Source organism: Lepisosteus oculatus, chromosome 14 (assembly GCF_040954835.1).
Source record: "Lepisosteus oculatus isolate fLepOcu1 chromosome 14, fLepOcu1.hap2, whole genome shotgun sequence".
In the NCBI taxonomy this organism is placed as follows: Eukaryota; Metazoa; Chordata; class Actinopteri; order Semionotiformes; family Lepisosteidae; genus Lepisosteus; species Lepisosteus oculatus.
Genome location: NC_090709.1, coordinates 51823656 through 51841384, shown reverse-complemented (window position 1 = coordinate 51841384; position 17729 = coordinate 51823656). Strand labels below are relative to the sequence as shown.

The 17729-nt window shown below is 55.1% G+C and overlaps 1 long non-coding RNA gene across 1 annotated transcript; it reads left to right on the top strand.

Annotated features, from left to right (window-relative positions):
• The first annotated feature begins 36 nt into the window (after positions 1–36).
• On the top strand, positions 37–2432 carry LOC138243444 (uncharacterized). The gene is made up of 3 exons (XR_011192130.1): positions 37–391; positions 1643–1735; positions 2288–2432. It is a non-coding gene; the product is annotated as an uncharacterized lncRNA (long non-coding RNA).
• Positions 2433–17729: the final 15297 nt, after the last annotated feature.

The window sequence follows — 17729 nt, the reverse complement described above, 5'->3', positions numbered from 1 at the left end:
GGTCAGACTCACCTGTCCAGACTCTTACTGGACACACTGTACACACTCACCTGTCCGGACTCTTGCTGGACACACTGTACACACTCACCTGTCCAGACTCTCACTGGACACACTGGTCAGACTCACCTGTCCAGACTCTCACTGGACACACTGGTCAGACTCACCTGTCCAGACTCTTACTGGACACACTGTACACACTCACCTGTCCACACTCTCACTGGACACACTGTAGAGACTGCCCAAGGCCCCTAGTCGCGACACGACTGGGCTGGGCTATTTGGTCAGAGCTGTCTCGGAGATGGGCTGTTTGGCGTCTTCACAGGTCACACCGGTCAGGCCGAACCCGGACTGGCAGTGGGAGAGGTCCCGGCCCAAGTCCCGGTGCTTTTCCGTAAGTCTGACCCGGTCGCCTTCCACGAGACTGGACCGGCCGCCCTGTGGTGGGCCCGGTGCCCCACATCTACCCTACAGCTCCCCCCACTGACCCCTAAACTCCCGATACCCTACAGCTCCCCACACTGACCCCTAAACTCCCGATACCCTACAGCTCCCCACACTGACCCCTAAACTCCCGATACCCTACAGCTCCCCGCACTGACCCCTAAACTCCCGATACCCTACAGCTCCCCGCACTGACCCCTAAACCCCCGATACCCTACAGCTCCCCGCACTGACCCCTAAACTCCCGATACCCTACAGCTCCCCACACTGACCCCTAAACTCCCGATACCCTACAGCTCCCCACACTGACCCCTAAACTCCAGATACCCTACAGCTCTCCACTCTGACCCCTAAACTCCCGATACCCTACAGCTCCCCACACTGACCCCTAAACTCCCGATACCCTACAGCTCCCCACACTGACCCCTAAACTCCCGATACCCTACAGCTCCCCCCACTGACCCCTAAACTCCCGATACCCTACAGCTCCCCCCACTGACCCCTAAACTCCCGATACCCTACAGCTCCCCACTCTGACCCCTAAACTCCCGATACCCTACAGCTCCCCACACTGACCCCTAAACTCCCGATACCCTACAGCTCCCCACACTGACCCCTAAACTCCCGATACCCTACAGCTCCCCACACTGACCCCTAAACCCCCGATACCCTACAGCTCCTCACACTGACCCCTAAACCCCCGATACCCTACAGCTCCCCACACTGACCCCTAAACTCCCGATACCCTACAGCTCCCCACACTGACCCCTAAACTCCCGATACCCTACAGCTCCCCACACTGACCCCTAAACTCCCGATACCCTACAGCTCCCCACACTGACCCCTAAACTCCCGATACCCTACAGCTCCCCACACTGACCCCTAAACTCCCGATACCCTACAGCTCCCCACACTGACCCCTAAACTCCCGATACCCTACAGCTCCCCACACTGACCCCTAAACTCCCGATACCCTACAGCTCCCCCCTCTGACCCCTAAACTCCCGATACCCTACAGCTCCCCACACTGACCCCTAAACTCCCGATACCCTACAGCTCCCCACACTGACCCCTAAACTCCCGATACCCTACAGCTCCACACTCTGACCCCCACAGTCCTGATGGCCGAGAGGTCTCTGCTTGCTGTAGTGATTGAGTGAGCTCTGTGGACCTGACCTCTGTCTTGTGTCCTCGTTTCCAGCGTCTCCTTGTGGTCTGTCACTTCACCAGACCTGAAGGTGAGATCTGAGGAGGAGACAGAGCACCCCCTAACTCCCCTGAGCTGGGTTACAGGGTAAGACAGCTTCTTACTGTTGGACACACCTGTCCACACTCTTACTGGACACACTGGACACACTTGCCTGTCCGGACTCTTACTGGACACACTGTACACACTCACCTGTCCGGACTCTTACTGGACACACTGTAGAGACTCGCCTGTCCACACTCTTACTGGACACACTGTACACACTCACCTGTCCACACTCTTACTGGACGCACTGTACACACTCACCTGTCCACACTCTCACTGGACACACTGTACACACTCACCTGTCCACACTCTCACTGGACACACTGTACACACTCACCTTTCCAGACTCTTACTGGACACACTGTAGAGACTCGCCTGTCCACACTCTTACTGGACACACTGTACACACTCACCTGTCCACACTCTTACTGGACGCACTGTACACACTCACCTGTCCACACTCTCACTGGACACACTGGACACACTCACCTGTCCACACTCTCACTGGAAACACTGTACACACTCATCTGTCCAGGCGTAATCTCTGCTCCTCATCCCCCCTGCGTTGTGTCTCCCCCTCTCCCCGCTGGACAGAATCCCGTGGTGTCTTCCTGTTTCCCCGAGCTCGTCCAGAAACTGGAGAGGGCGGCCGAGCTGCAGCTGGAGCTCCCGGGGTCGCCCAGCTTGTCCCGCTCGGTGTCCCCCCCCTCCTCGCCCGAGAGCCCAATCCGCTCCCCGCCCCCGCCCCCCCCCCCTCCGGCCCCTGCCCGCCCCGCCCCGCCGCCCCCCCTTCCTCCCCGCCATGCCCCTCGAGCCCCCCCTGCTGCCTGGGGCGGTGCCCCTGCCCCTGCCCCCGCCCGTCCTGCCCCCCATCGCCCGCCCGGCCCCGCCTGGCCCCGCCTGGGGCTCCCCTGTGCGGAGGGCAAGGAGAGAGGCTGAGATGTCTGACGAGGCAAGTGGGGCAGAGTCTGTCCGTCTGACCTTTTCTCTGTCCTTCTGTCCTTTCTTCTGTCCTTCTGACTTTCTGTTCTTTTCTCTGTCCATCTGTACTTCTCTCTTTCTGTCTTTCTGTCCTTCTGTCTGAGTCTCTCTTTTTCTCTGTGTCTGTCCCTCTCTCCCTGTCTCTCTCCCTGTGTCTTTCCATGTGTCTCCCTGCTCTCTGTCTGTCCTGTGTTGTCACAGCTGGGCCTGTCTCCCCGGCTCTCTGCCTTCAGCTCTGTTCGCCGATGTCCCGCCAGCCCGTCTCTCTCTCAGCCTGTCTCTTGACTTGCAGGAGGAAGAGGAGGTGGAGACAGCTCCTCCGGCAGGAGAGAGGAAGGAGGTCAGTGCTGGTCCCACCCTGCCTCCTGTCCTGTCTGTGGTGGAGTTTCGCCGTCTTGTCTATCCCTGGGTCTCAGTGTCTCTCTCTCTTTCAGCCCTGTCTGTCAGTGTCTCTCTCAGCCTGCTGTCTGCCTGTCCCTGCCTCTCTATCTCTCTCTCTTTTAGCCCTGTCTGTCAGTGTCTCTCTCCTCCTCCTCTCTGTCCTCAGTGTGTCTCTCTCCTCCTCCTCTCTGTCCTCAGTGTGTCTCTCTCCTCCTCCTCTCTGTCCTGTGGTGTCCAGGCAGTGTGTCTCTCTCCTCCTCCTCCTCTCTGTCCTGTGGTTTCCAGTGGGTCAGTATTAGTGGGCTACACCCAGGCTCACTCCCTGCGAGTGTGATCTCAGCAGAGTCTCTGTGCTCTAGGGACACTTGACTCACCTGTCTCTCTCTTTCTCTTTTGTGGTTGACGGATTGAGGCTGAGAGCCCTCGTCATCGGCGTGCCACCAGTTGGCGGGGATATAGCGGGGGGGGCATCGTGTCCAATACTCCTTGAAACGAGACAGATTTCAAACCTCCTCCATCTGAAGAGAAGGAAGTCGACCACGAAGTCCAGGGTGTCCTAGGAAGCTCTTAAGCCATCGTTTGCCCAGCAGCCATCTCACCCTGCAGCTCCCAGCTGGCAGCCCCTTCCCCACTGGAGCCCAGCAGGTGGGAGCCTGGTCAGTACCTGGAGGGGAGACTCCTGGGAAAAACTAAGGTTGCTGCTGGGAGAGGTGTTAGTGGGGCCGGCAGGGGGCGCTCTCACCCTGCGGTCTGTGTCGGTCCTGATGCCCCAGTATAGTGACGGAGGATACTGGACTGTAAACAGGCGCCGTCCTTCGGATGAGACGTCAAACCGAGGTCCTAACTCTCTGTGCTCATTTACAATCCCGAGGTGTTTCTGGAGAAGAGTAGGGGTGTTACCCCAGTGTCCTGGCCTGATTCCCCCCCTGGTCTTGACCCATCATGGCCTCCCAATCACCCCCCCCCCCCTCTCTGAACTGGCTCTATCCCTCTGCTCTCCTCCCCACTGAGAGCTGCTGTGTGCTGAGCGGACTGGAGCATCATCCAGGTGGGGGCTGCACACTGGGGGGGCTGGAGGGGATCCCCCTGACCTGGGAAGAGCCATGAGTGGAGAGTCCAGACTTATTAATAATTATTATTATTATTCGTGCTGCACTGGGCTCCTGTCCTGGCAGTGAGAGGGGGACTCTGTGATCAGTACAGATACTTATGACTGTATAGTAATATACGATAAAATTTAAAACAGGGTAGCGCTGTAGTCTCTTTGACACGTTTTGAACTGCCAGAAGAAGTTTTCACAACCCGGACTCGTGAAGGTACAGGTCTTCTCCCATCGTCCGGAGCAATGTCGCGTTTAATGTCGCGTTTCTACTTTATTAGAGAGAGGCACTGAACATCCCGTGATGGACTGGTGTCCTGTCCAGGTTGTGAGTGTGTGTGTGTCCTGTGATGGACTGCTGTCCTGTCCAGGGTGTGTGAGTGTGTGTGTGTCCTGTGATGGACTGCTGTCCTGTCCAGGGTGTGTGTGTGTCCTGTGATGGACTGGTGGATCACAATATTAATTCTCCTCCTTGATTCCCTCCTTCATCGCCAGAGTGAAAGCGGGACACGGCAGTAAAAGCTCAGCCCTGCGGGTGGTGGTCCTCTCGGTCACACGGGGGCGCTGTGGCCCCACGGGGGGGGGTTATGTTCAAGTCCCGCTGGGAATCGCACCGACGCGGTGGAGTTCGTGAACGTCCCAGACACCAAGAAAACGAGAGAGAGAAAAAAGGTCGTTTTCGGGGTTCAAGAAGCAACCCCGAGATTCAGGGAGTTTCCCCGCTGAGCTTACTCTGCCGAAAACACGCAGGTTTTATTTTTTTCCCGTGCCCCCCCCTCACACAGGCCGTTTCTGTAGCGTGAAGTTGTGTTTTTTTGCGCGGCGGTCGGTGAAGGGCGACATTTTATTTATTTTTTTCTCACGGTTTGAAACAGAAACAGCCGGGTGGTGTTGTAGAGAGGTCGACGTGCCCGGTTTTCCTCGTCTGCGAAGCCCGTTTTTTTTTTTTTTGGGGGGGGGTCGTGAGGTCCCACGCAGCGCTCGGAAAAGAAAATGGCGTCTCTTTTCCCCGCAGGACAGGGGGGGGTACCCGTGTTTTTTGGACGTGTCGTGGCCCGAAATTTCCGCCCTTGGGCGCTAGAGGGGGGTGGAGTTTGGTCTTTCTTTGATTTGGGGGTCGGCGGGGGGGGTCTAATTTCACTGAACCAAACCCCACGGAAACCCTTGTTGGACGTGGGGGTGCTGAATGCGCCCTCGACGTGATTTTGTCTTTAAATTCAAGTGCAGCTTTTGTAACCCTTGGGCCGGAAACAGCTGGACCCGTTTCCCCTGCCTGTCCGAGGTGGTGACTACCGGGGTCGTACAGGGACACCCGGCTGGCCGCCGAGAGTTGGGAAAAATAAAATGTCCACCCAAAAAAAACAACAACCGTGAAAAATGACGGCCATTTTTGTTTCGCGGCCGAGCCGTGAGCGCGTCGGGGGTGACGTCACGGTGGCGTCACAATGAGCCGCCTGACGTCACAGAGCGGCGGATTCTAGCGGGGGGGCGGCGCCGGAGCCCCATGAGCTCAGAGGAGTGAAGAGAGAAGAGGAGGAGGAAAGCGCTATATAGTCCTTTCTAAACACGTGTTTCTTCCAATAAAGTTACTTCGACTTAGATCGTTAGTTTCAACTTCAGAAACGCTCTTCAGAATCCCCGTGAAATCGGTAAGTCAGTCAAAAGTGAGAAATAACAAAATAAGTGGAGAAATACGTTGTTTTTTTTACCGTTACTCAACTCTTATGGGTGTGATCGTGCTGTAAAAAGATATTGAGAGGTGGTGCACCTCTACTCAGAGAGTGGTGGGGGTGGGGAACAAGCTGCCCAGCCCTGTGGTTGAAGCCGATACCCTGGCTTCTCTCCAGACACAGCTGGGTGAGCTCCTCCAGTCAGGACAGGAGGCTCTTCTGTACACAGAGGGTGGCGGGGGTGTGGAACAAAGCTGATACCCTGGCTCCTCTCCAGACAGAGCTGGGTGAGCTCCTCCAGTCAGGACAGGAGGCTCTTCTCTACACAGAGGGTGGCGGGGCTGTGGAACAAAGCTGATAACCTGGCTCCTCTCCAGACACAGCTGGGTGAGCTCCTCCTGTCAGGACAGGAGGCTCTACTGTACACAGAGGGTGGTGGGGGTGGGGAACAAGCCGCCCAGCCCTGTGGTTGAAGCCGATACCCTGGCTTCTCTCCAGCCACAGCTGGGTGAGGTCCTCCAGTCAGGACAGGAGGCTCTTCTATACACAGAGGGGGGCGGGGGTGGGGAACAAGCCGCCCAGCTGTGTGGCTCCGCCCCCTCCCCTCCCCTCTGTGACTCTGCTTGTCTCGGCAGGACGATGGACCGACAGAGATGCCGCACGGCCGTGCGCGGTCGCAGCAGGACCCGGGCCCGGCGAGGCGTCGTAAGTCCACCCCTCCCGCCCGCCGTCCAGCGTCCAGCGTCCAGCCCTCCTCCGACTGGCCTCTCCGCCCCCAGCAGTGCTCGCTGTATTATAATAATAATAATAATAATAAACTTCACTGATAGAGCACCTTTCACACACATAGCAGCGCAAAGCGCTTGACAGACCAGGTCTCACGGTAACACCTCTAGACGAGGAGAGACACTTCCAGTGGTGATCTTGACTGAGGACACGTCTCGGCTCAAGAGACAGGGTCGCGGGTCCGAGGAAAACCAAGCTGCAGGTCCATTATGGCCTTCTGAGAGCACAGATTGCCTCTGGACGTCCCAGACTCTTCCTGGACACACTGTAGAGACTCACCTGTCCAGACTCTCACTGGACACACTGTACACACTCACCTGTCCACACTCTCACTGGACACACTGTACACACTCACCTGTCCACACTTTCACTGGACACACTGTACACACTCACCTGTCCAGACTCTCACTGGACAGACTGTAGAGACTCACCTGTCCAGACTCTTTCTGGACACACTGGACACACTCACCTGTCCAGACTCTCACTGGACACACTGTACACACTCACCTGTCCACACTCTCACTGGACACACTGTACACACTCACCTGTCCACACTCTCACTGGACACACTGTACACACTCACCTGTCCACACTCTCACTGGACACACTGTACACACTCACCTGTCCAGACTCTCACTGGACAGACTGTAGAGACTCACCTGTCCAGACTCTCACTGGACACACTGTACACACTCACCTGTCCACACTCTCACTGGACACACTGTAGAGACTGCCCAAGGCCTCTAGTCTCGACACGACTGGGCTGGGCTATGTGGTCAGAGCTGTCTCGGAGATGGGCTGTTTGGCGTCTTCACAGGTCACACCGGTCAGGCCGAACCCGGACTGGCAGCGGGAGAGGTCCCGGCCCAAATCCCGGTGCTTTTCCGTAAGTCTGACCCGGTCGCCTTCCGCGAGACTGGACCGGCCGCCCTGTGGTGGGCCCGGTGCCCCACATCTACCCTACAGCTCCCCACACTGACCCCTAAACTCCCGATACCCTACAGCTCCCCACACTGACCCCTAAACTCCCGATACCCTACAGCTCCCCACACTGACCCCTAAACTCCCGATACCCTACAGCTCCCCACTCTGACCCCTAAACTCCCGATACCCTACAGCTCCCCACACTGACCCCTAAACTCCCGATACCCTACAGCTCCCCACACTGACCCCTAAACTCCCGATACCCTACAGCTCCCCACACTGACCCCTAAACTCCCGATACCCTACAGCTCCACACTCTGACCCCCACAGTCCTGATGGCCGAGAGGTCTCTGCTTGCTGTAGTGATTGAGTGAGCTCTGTGGACCTGACCTCTGTCTTGTGTCCTCGTTTCCAGCGTCTCCTAGTGGTCCGTCATTTCTCAAGACCTGAAGGTGAGATCTGGGGAGGAGACAGAGCACCCCCTAACACCCCTGAGCTGGGTTACAGGGTAAGACAGCTTCTTACTGTTGGACACACCTGTCCACACTCTTACTGGACACACTGTCCACACTCGCCTGTCCGGACTCTTACTGGACACACTGGACACACTCACCTGTCCAGACTCTTGCTGGACACACTGTACACACTCACCTGTCCAGACTCTTACTGTCCACACTCACCTGTCCACACTCTCACTGGACACACTGTACAGACTCGCCTGTCCACACTCTCACTGGACACACTGTACACACTCACCTGTCCAGACTCTCACTGGACACACTGGACACACTCACCTGTCCAGACTCTCACTGGACACACTGTACACACTCACCTGTCCAGACTCTTTCTGGACACACTGTACACACTCACCTGTCCAGACTCTCACTGGACACACTGGACACACTCACCTGTCCAGACTCTCACTGGACACACTGTAGAGACTCACCTGTCCACACTCTCACTGGACACACTGTACACTCTCACCTGTCCAGACTCTCACTGGACACACTGGACACACTCACCTGTCCAGACTCTTACTGGACACACTCACCTGTCCACACTCTCACTGGACACACTGGACACACTCACCTGTCCAGACTCTTACTGGACACACTGTACACACTCACCTGTCCACACTCTCACTGGACACACTGTCTACACTCACCTGTCCACACTCTCACTGTCCACACTCACCTGTCCAGGCGTAGTCTCATCCTCCCTGCGTTGTGTCTCCCCCTCTCCCCGCTGGACAGAATCCCGAGGTGTCTTCGTGCTTCCCCGAGCTCGTCCAGAAGCTGGAGAGGGCGGCCGAGCTGCATCTGGAGCTCCCAGAGTCGCCCTGCTCGTCCCGCTCGGGCTCGCCCGGCTCGTTCCGCTCGGTGTCCCCCCCCTCCTCGCCCGAGAGCCCCCTCCGCCCCCCGCCCCCGGCCCCCCCCTCCGGCCCCCTCAGGCCCCTGACCGCCCCGCCCCGCCGCCCCCCCTTCCTCGCCGCCATGCCCCTCGAGCCCCCCCTGCTGCCCGGGGCGGTGCCCCTGCCCCTGCCCCCACCCGTCCTGCCCCCCATCGCCCGCCCGCCCCCGCCAGGCCCCGCCTGGGGCTCCCCGGTGCGGAGGGCAAGGAGAGAGGCGGAGATGTCTGACGAGGCAAGTGGGGCAGAGTCTGTCCGTCCGTCTGTCCGTCCATCTGTCCGTCCATCTGTCTGTCTGTCTGTCTGTCTGTCTGTCTGTCTGTCTGTCTGTCTGTCTGTCTGTCTGTCTGTCTGTCTGTCCGTCTGTCCGTCTGTCCGTCTGTCTGTCTGTCCGTCCGTCTGTCCTTCTGTCCTTCTGTCCGTCCGTCTGTCCATCTGTCCATCTGTCCTTCTGTCCGTCTGTCCGTCTGTCTGTCCATCCGTCTGTCTGTCTGTTTGTCTGTCTGTCCATCTGTCTGTCTGTCTGTCCATCCGTCCGTCTGTCCGTCTGTCTGTCCATCTGTCCGTCTGTCTGTCTGTCTGTCTGTCTGTCTGTCCATCCGTCTGTCTGTCTGTCTGTCCGTCTGTCCATCTGTCTGTCTGTCTGTCCATCTGTCCTGCTGTCCTTTTCTCTGTCTGTCTTTCCTTCTGTCCATCTGTCCCTTTCACTGTCCTTCTGTCTTTCTGTTCTTTTCTCTTTCCATCTGTCCTTCTGACTTTCTGTTCTTTTCTCTGTCCATCTGTCTGTCCGTCCATCTGTCTGTCTGTCCATCTGTCCGTCTGTCCTTCTGTCCTTTTCTCTGTCCATCTTTCCTTCTGTCCATCTGTCCCTTTCACTGTCCTTCTGTCTTTCTGTTCTTTTCTCTGTCCATCTGTCCTTCTGACTTTCTGTTCTTTTCTCTGTCCATCTGTCCTTCTGTCCATCTCTTTCTGTCCGTCTGTCTTTCTGTCCGTCTGTCCTTCTGTCCTTTTCTCTGTCCATCTTTCCTTCTGTCCATCTGTCCCTTTCACTGTCCTTCTGTCTTTCTGTTCTTTTCTCTGTCCATCTGTCCTTCTGACTTTCTGTTCTTTTCTCTGTCCATCTGTCCTTCAGTCCATCTGTCTTTCTGTCCTTTTCTCTCTTTCTGTCCATCAGTCCATCTGTCCTTTTCTCTGTCTTTTTGTCCGTCTGTACTTCTCTCTTTCTGTCTTTCTGTCCTTCTGTCTGAGTCTCTGTGTTTGTCCCTCTCTCCCTGTCTCTCTCCCTGTGTCTCCCTGCTCTCTGTCTGTCCTGCGTTGTCCCAGCTGGGTCTCTCTCCCTGTGTCTCCCTGCTCTCTGTCTGTCCTGCGTTGTCCCAGCTGGGCCTGTCTCCCCGGCTCTCTACCTTCAGCTCTGTTCGCCGATGTCCCGCCAGCCCGTCTCTCTCTCAGCCTGTCTCTTGACTTGCAGGAGGAAGAGGAGGTGGAGACAGCTCTTCCGGCAGGAGAGAGGAAGGAGGTCAGTGCTGGTCCCACCCTGCCCCCTGTCCTGTCTGTGGTGGAGTTTCGCCGTCTTGTCTGTCCCTGGGTCTCAGTGTCTCGCTCTCTTTCAGCCCTGTCTGTCAGTGTCTCTCTCTCGGCCTGCTGTCTGTCTGTCCCTGCCTCTCTGTCTCTCTCTCTTTCAGCCCTGTCTGTCAGTGTCTCTCTCTCGGCCTGCTGTCTCCCTGTCCCTGGGTCTCAGTGTCTCTCTCTCTTTCAGCCCTGTCTGTCAGTGTCTCTCTCCTCCTCCTCTCTGTCCTCAGTGTGTCTCTCTCCTCCTCCTCTCTGTCCTGTGGTGTCCAGGCAGTGTGTCTCTCTCCTCCTCCTCCTCTCTGTCCTGTGGTGTCCAGGCAGTGTGTCTCTCTCCTCCTCCTCCTCTCTGTCCTGTGGTGTCCAGTGGGTCAGTATTAGTGGGCTACACCCAGGCTCACTCCCTGCGAGTGTGATCTCAGCAGAGTCTCTGTGCTCTTGGGACACTTGACTCACCTGTCTCTCTCTTTCTCTCCCTGTGCTGTCCCTCTCCTGCCCCCTCTCTCCCTCCTCGGACTCCAGCTGGAGGAGGTCCAATCACCACCTCCTGTGAGACAGAAGAAAAAGAAGGTGGGTGATGCTCTGATCCTCTCTTTACTCCTGTCCAGTGTCCAATCAGTGTGTGTGTATGAACCCCTCTCTCTCTCAGTGCAGTGTTCATGTCCTGGAGTGTCCAGTCAGTGTGTCTGTATGAACCCCTCTCTCTCTCAGTGCAGTGTTCATGTCCTGGAGTGTCCAGTCAGTGTGTCTGTATGAACCCCTCTCTCTCTCTCTCAGTGCAGTGTTCATGTCCTGGAGTGTCCAGTCAGTGTGTCTGTATGAACCCCTCTCTCTCTCAGTGCAGTGTTCATGTACTGGAGTGTCCAGTCAGTGTGTCTGTGTGAACCCCTCTCTCTCTCAGTGCAGTGTTCATGTACTGGAGTGTCCAGTCAGTGTGTCTGTGTGAACCCCTCTCTCTCTCAGTGCAGTGTTCATGTCCTGGAGTGTCCAGTCAGTGTGTCTGTATGAACCCCTCTCTCTCTCAGTGCAGTGTTCATGTACTGGAGTGTCCAGTCCGACTCTTAACGTGACTCTCCTGTCTCTGCTTCAGAAGCGCTGGTGCGCCCTTCTTAACTCCCTGAGCTGCGTGTCGGTGGGAACAGAAGACCAGGACGAGCCGATGGAGGTGGCGACCGTAGCTCAGGAGAGGAAGAGCGAGGGAGAGGAGGAGCTGGCTGCCGGGAAGGACAAGAGGAGGAAGAGGAGGTGCAGGTGAGCAGACAGGGGGGCGCCGCCTGGTCGTGTCTGTGATTCAAGGAGGAGTCTCCTCTTGCTGTTTGATGTCATGGTGACGTCTGTGTCTGTGTCCCTCACACCTGCAATAACAATATTCTTTCCAGGTTCCTTTCCTGGTTCTGTGCCGGCTAAGATCTGGACTGGACTGGACTGGACTGGAGCTGAGGGACACCAGACGGAACTGGACAGGAGCCTAGGGACACCAGACTGGACTGGACTGGAGCTGAGGGACCCCAGACTGTGCTGGACCGAAGCTGAGGGACCCCAGTCTGGACCGAAGCTGAGGGACCCCAGACTGTGCTGGACCGAAGCTGAGGGACCCCAGTCTGTGCTGGACCGAAGCTGAGGGACACCAGACTGTGCTGGACCGAAGCTGAGGGACCCCAGTCTGTGCTGGACCGAAGCTGAGGGACCCCAGTCTGGACCGAAGCTGAGGGACCCCAGTCTGTGCTGGACCGAAGCTGAGGGACCCCAGTCTGGACTGCACTGGAGCTGAGGGACACCAGACTGGACTGGAGCTGAGAGACACCAGACTGGACTGGAGCTGAGGGGCCCCAGACTGGACTGGACCGGAGCTGAGAGACACCAGACTGGACTGGAGCTGAGAGACACCAGACTGGACAGGACCAAAGCTGAGGGACCCCAGACTGTGCTGGACCGAAGCTGAGGGACCCCAGTCTGGACTGCACTGGAGCTGAGGGACACCAGACTGTGCTGGACCGAAGCTGAGGGACCCCAGTCTGGACTGCACTGGAGCTGAGGGACCCCAGTCTGGACTGGACTGGAGCTGAGAGACACAATTCTGGACTGAAGCTGAGGGACACCAGACTGTGCTGGACCGAAGCTGAGGGATCCCAGTCTGTGCTGGACCGAAGCTGAGGGGCCCCAGACTGGACTGGACTGGAGCTGAGGGGCCCCAGACTGGACTGGACTGGAGCTGAGGGACCCCAGACTGTGCTGGACCGAAGCTGAGGGACCCCAGTCTGGACCGAAGCTGAGGGACCCCAGTCTGGACTGCACTGGAGCTGAGGGACACCAGACTGGACTGGAGCTGAGAGACACCAGACTGGACTGGACTGAAGCTTGTAATTTTTATTCTTTTGTTAAGGATCAATAAAAAAAAAATTAAAAAAAATCTGTTTAGCTTTTGGTTTTTTCCCTCCCCCCCCCCCCCCCAAGGCTGCTGCTGGGAGAGGTGTGAGTGGGGCCAGCAGGGGGCGCTCTCACCCTGTGGTCTGTGTGGGTCCTGATGCCCCAGTATAGTGACGGGGGACACTGGACTGTAAACAGGCGCCGTCAAACCGAGGTCCTGACTCTCTGTGCTCATTAACAATCCCGGGGTGTCTCTGGAGAAGAGTAGGGGTGTTACCCCAGTGTCCTGGCCTGATTCCCCCCCTGGTCTTGACCCATCATGGCCTCCTAATCACCCCCCCCTCTCTGAACTGGCTCCATCCCTCTGCTCTCCTCCCCACTGAGAGCTGCTGTGTGCTGAGCGGACTGGAGCATCATCCAGGTGGGGGCTGCACACTGGGGGGACTGGAGGGGATCCCCCTAACCTGGTGTAGAGAAAACCGGTTCAGGGACGCCAAATATGTAATCATAGTGGCTCTCTGAAGGCACCAGTTCTGTAGGGTTTGGGCATTTACTGAGACAATTATTAATTGTAGCAGTAAATCACAAAGTTGATTCTTTTGGTGGCTTTAGAATCCAACCATGCGACATAACTCAAACAACGCACACACACAGGTACTAATACACGAGGAAACATTTATTAATACATAGAATATGCATATAAACCTAACAGATCTTATCGAGAGGGTTATCAGAATACAAAAGATATATATTCAATCAGTTACAAAGTGTTACACATATCAAGAGGACATACGTTCAGTATATCATTCATTAAGACCGTTTCGTAAAGTGAACTTGGTTACAACTTCTACATTAGATACTCAAACAAGACATAACTCTTAGGAATTAAATTGATATCAACTGGTTTGGATAACAATTGAATTCTCGAGCTGTAATGCATTGAAGTTGAATACTCATCCAATTTTTGGGGATTCAGATCTCCTGCGGGCACAAAGGAACAGTTGCAGGCTGTTGCTGTCCAATCCGCGCTCTCTGGCTCCGTGCCAGGCTGTGCTGTGCGGCTTGCGACGGTGCGCTGCTGATGCTCACTGACCGGCTAGTTAGTATTGCCTTTAACTAGCAAAGTTTGTGCACAGGAGAAAAGATGACTGTGGGTCCCAGCAAGTCAGGAAGAGGACTGGTTCGTTCCTGATGAAGAGCTAGTTCTGAATAGTAATTCAGCTGTCCACAGTTCCGACCTGTTCACGAGGCCTGCTGCTGGTTACTCTCTGGCAACCTCCACTCTAGACTCTTAGAACAAAGGAAAGTTCTGGCACTCGGACACACTGGCCGTTCCGTGGTTGTCCAGGCTGAGTCTCAGGATGGTCAGGAGGCGCGCTGCGAGAATGTCCTGCCCTTGGGATTCTCCTTTGAATTCCCTTTAGAATCTCAATCTGAATCTTGTTGAATCTCTCAGGCTCTCTGTGTTGCCTGTTTTTACCTGGAGGAACTTCAGCTCATTGATTGGCTGAAAGTTCCATGGGCATCAGAGTCCCACGTGGGTTACTCGGCCCTACCAGTCCCTGATTGGTTGATCAAGGTGAGATATGAGTCACTTAGTCCTGACACTTAGTAATGCAGTCCAGATGTCCAACTCGCACTCCCTAGACAGATAGGCACCAATGGATGACCATTGATCATGATAGCCAGGCTTAGCTAAGTGCATCCCCCTTTGGGAGCTGTCCTTGGACCTTAAATCACCTTGCATGAATGGTTTCTCTGTGGCTGCACCACAGAGATGAACAGAGAAATGAGGCCTAATTTGGGAAAGCTCAGAAACACTTAATTCTGCCTTATTATTAAGCCTCGCCGCTACATATCCCCCCTTTTTGAAGGTCACGAGGTCCTGAGGCGTTGTTGCCTTCAAAACAAAACAGAGTTAAGTGATGTCCCTTGTCATTAGAACATTAATCTTAAATGTCTACATTACTCCTCGAGAATTCATACCAGAACCAGCATTGGATACAAACAGGATGAATAACATCTGGAGTATGTATAAACACGGTAGGAGACATTATCTCAGTCTAGGAATTACACATCAGGAAGTTCACTGTCAATATCTGATACCTCTGTGGTAGATATTTGGGGAGAAGTCACTTCCTTTCTTTTGACATGCTACCTTTGACTCATTCATGCTACCCAGAGTACATCTTGATGTGAGAGTACATCATTCAGAGTACACTGTCAGTCATGATCCAGCTACCCGGCAGTAGTGTTACAATAACAACAGTTCCTGTTCCCAGCCCCCCGATAAACCACAACACCTGTGTTGGGTATCTGCTAGGGTGGTTTGGAGGTTTGTTCCATTAAAGCAAACTAACTACCTGTACCTCTTCAGGGCTTACTGTTTCTTGGATTTCTATCCAATTGAATAGTGTGGCACCTGAAGGCATCTTAGACCTCAAGTTTGGTCTTATATTGTCTGGTTCTAGACAGTACAGTGTTAAGTCACCAAGCTGTACTATGGCCTCCTTGGGAACTTACAGGAAAACTATTGGTTAGGTAGCTGCATTGTGGTAGCTGTATCATGCCCGTCACAAGTCATAGTGTCAGTTAAATGTGGTGTGCTTACCAGCCAATTACTTCCCACCTGCTCTTCATGGGGTTCATTAACCTCCCTCTGCCCATTAGTAGCTTTACACCCTTCATTGGTGAATCGTTTAGACACAGCCAATGGATAGCTTTGGTAGCCATACCCATCTCAAGATTTGGAACCGAATTCAATCTTGGATTGCCTTCTGGGTGAGCTATGAGCGATGGGGTTAATGTCACATACTCCTCTACTGAGAAGAGTGGAATCAAGTGGGTTGGGATTTGTGCCGTGGTTAGACTGGCTACAGTGGCACTAAACTCCCTTAACAGGTCTTGTGTCAACATTCTGGCCTGTTGCACACAAGCATAAACCCACTGTATAACACCAACAATCATGTCCACTGTTTGGGGAATAAGATTTAACCCTGTTGCATAGGAAGTTGCCTGTAGGGTTTCCCCTAAGCTTTCCAACTTTTGCTGCTGTTGATACAGTCTGTCACTACCCTCTGGCATCTCTGACACCTGCCTTCTTGGGGCAGTCAGGGTGAGAGTGCCAGTAGCACACAAACCTACCAGAAAAAGCAAACGTGCAACAGTGGCGGCAGCAATCAGTCCTCCCAAAAGTCTTTTCTGGTGGCTGATCCCAGTCATCTCCTTCTGAGTGACTGTTGCCTTTCTAAGCTGGCGCAGCATGTACATGGTGTCTTTCTCAGTATGCCATGTGGCATCTTGGGCACCAACCTCCTGGAAATCTGGGGAGATCTGACGCAGCGGCTGATGCTGCTCCTCCTTTTCCAGGGCATCTGCTTTTTCGATTTGTTCATGCCTGTGCTCTAGGAACCCTGCAGGGGGCGGTGCAGCGGTGGAGCATGCCTGACCCTCGGCTGAGTGGTCATCTGGAGCACCTGAGTGATCTGGGATTGTTACCCCATTCTCACTGTTCAGGTCCACCCTGCACACTTCCTGATTGAGGAATCCCTCTATTGGCATGTTTACAATCGTTCGCTGGGCGTGGGTGTAGGACACCTGCTCGCTCCCCCCTTCCCTCGCTAGGGGTTCAGGGAGCTGCCCCAGCACTGGGATAGCTAGTTCACTGTCTTTGAACTCACTATCACTCACCAGGCCCATGTCAGTGCAGGCGGGGATTCTGACACCCCTCTTTGCGATGTCCTGCACTGGCAGGCGGGTGGCTTGACCATCCAGCTCCAGTCTGGCTGAACCACTGTTGGTCAGACTCAGACTGACAAACTGAGCTGGTGGCTGTAAGAAAACCGGCTCGGCTTTCATTCCCTGTCCCTTCTGGGGGACTGGGTGTGTAGGCAACCCTGCCGTTGAGGCAGGAACAATCAGGTCAGTCTCACTCACTACCTGGTAGTTGTGAGAAATAATGTTACCTGACTGCAGGTTCCCTGGGTCACAGCAGAGGGAATCGGCATCTGGGATCAGGTGTGTCCACAGCGCAGTAGTCTCAGCGTCCAGCTGGACCTCCTGTCTAACCTGTGAATGTTGCACTAGGGGCACCTGGTGGTGGCCCTGTGACAGCTGCTCAAGCAGATCCTCACTAATAGAGGACCTCTCAGGGCTAAGGGTGAGGGCTTCATCACCAACCTGCTCTCCTGCCATCTGGATCCCTTCCACCACTGCAGGGTGGTGGTCCTGACCCCTCTTGGGTGCCAGGGTGCACGGGGAAAGCTCCTTTTCATCGCCAGGTGGGGAGATCTGCTCCTTTTTAGGGACTTAAAAGGTGTGTGCTTTACCTGGTGGATCAGGCGGCTGCTTGGAGCACCGCTCCTGTGGCATGGAGGCTGTTGGGACCTCAGCCGGGACACGACTTCCCGGTATATCCGGGGAACAAGGAATTATTTTTATTTCTTGTCCAGAGGGAACAGAAGGAATCTCCACATAGGCTTCTGTGTTCGGTGGGCACTGTGTGAGCACAGTCTGCCTCTTGGCCCCCCTTTCCTTCTGTACAGAAGGCTTAGGAGCCTTGACCTGTTTCCACACTTTGCCTTTCTGGTGATCCACCAAAGGTTCCTCTCTGAGTCGCATGCCCTTTTCTTTTTCTACCCGTTTGAGCTTGCCGTGTGACATCAAACACCTTTCAACCTCAGTGTCAATCAGTGTCTCACTGTGTAAGACATCTCCCATGGCAGACTTGAGGTAAAAGCTTCCTGCTTTTCCTCTGTGTTTTACTGCCTGCTCTGTGACTTCAGGGGTGGAGTCAGCACTCACTTGGGAGTGGCTGAATTCATCCAGGCAGGAACCCTTCCGCTCAATCACATA